General features: G+C 47.2%; 1 non-coding gene across 1 annotated transcript; it reads left to right on the top strand.

The window, feature by feature from the left end:
• Nucleotides 1-225: 225 nt before the first annotated feature.
• On the top strand, nt 226-326 carry LOC120663093. The gene has a single exon (XR_005670317.1). It is a non-coding gene; the product is annotated as a U6 spliceosomal RNA (small nuclear RNA).
• The last annotated feature ends 428 nt before the right edge of the window (nt 327-754 follow it).

Raw genomic sequence — 754 nt, 5'->3', positions numbered from 1 at the left:
TCATGTCCCTTGCCCAGCAGCTAACGCTGGGCTACCTGCAAGGCACCAAGGAAGCCGCGTCGAGGGCACCACCGCCGGTGCGGTGCTCGCCGAGGTGGCGCTGCCCAAGGAGCTAGAGATGACCCCTGCTAATTACGGGCGGGGTATAAAGAAGCCAGCTGAAGTTTTAGGTAATCAAGGAGAGAAAGCACAACTTATATAAAGCTGGTGTGCTGGTATAAAGTTGTCTCTTCGGGGACATCCGAGAAAATTGGAATGCTATAGAGAAAATTAGCATAGCCCTACGCAAGGATGATATTACAAATAGAGAAATGGTCCAATGTTTTTGATATTTGATGTGCAGGTCCCTGGTCCCTTAAAGATATACCCTTGGGCGCTTCTTTTTGCACCCTGACATCTTTCTACTTCTTGCAACAAGATCCCCATGTTTTACAATTAGGTTCGTATTTGTCTGCTTCCTGCAGATGTGCTCGATCACATGGCATCCAAGTTTCATTCATGGTGTATTGGTGTTGTTCTCGCAAGTTTCGGGCTTCTCCATTGGCTTTTTAGAAGCGACTCATGAATTGATGTGGCTGCTCAAAGCATGCAATTCAAGGATCTTTTCTCTTTGCCATGTGTACAAAATATCTCAAGCAGGCATCTACAAAAGCTGGTTGTCCCGAGGCAGCAAAGAACGTCTAACAGCAACACAACACCAGTAGCTAAGTTGTGAGGAGGTCTGAATAATCCTTGCCCGGATGCCTCTCAGTCC

The sequence above is a fragment of the Panicum virgatum genome, chromosome 2N (assembly GCF_016808335.1).
Source record: "Panicum virgatum strain AP13 chromosome 2N, P.virgatum_v5, whole genome shotgun sequence".
Lineage (NCBI taxonomy): Eukaryota > Viridiplantae > Streptophyta > Magnoliopsida > Poales > Poaceae > Panicum > Panicum virgatum.
This window is presented reverse-complemented; position numbering and strand designations above follow the sequence as displayed.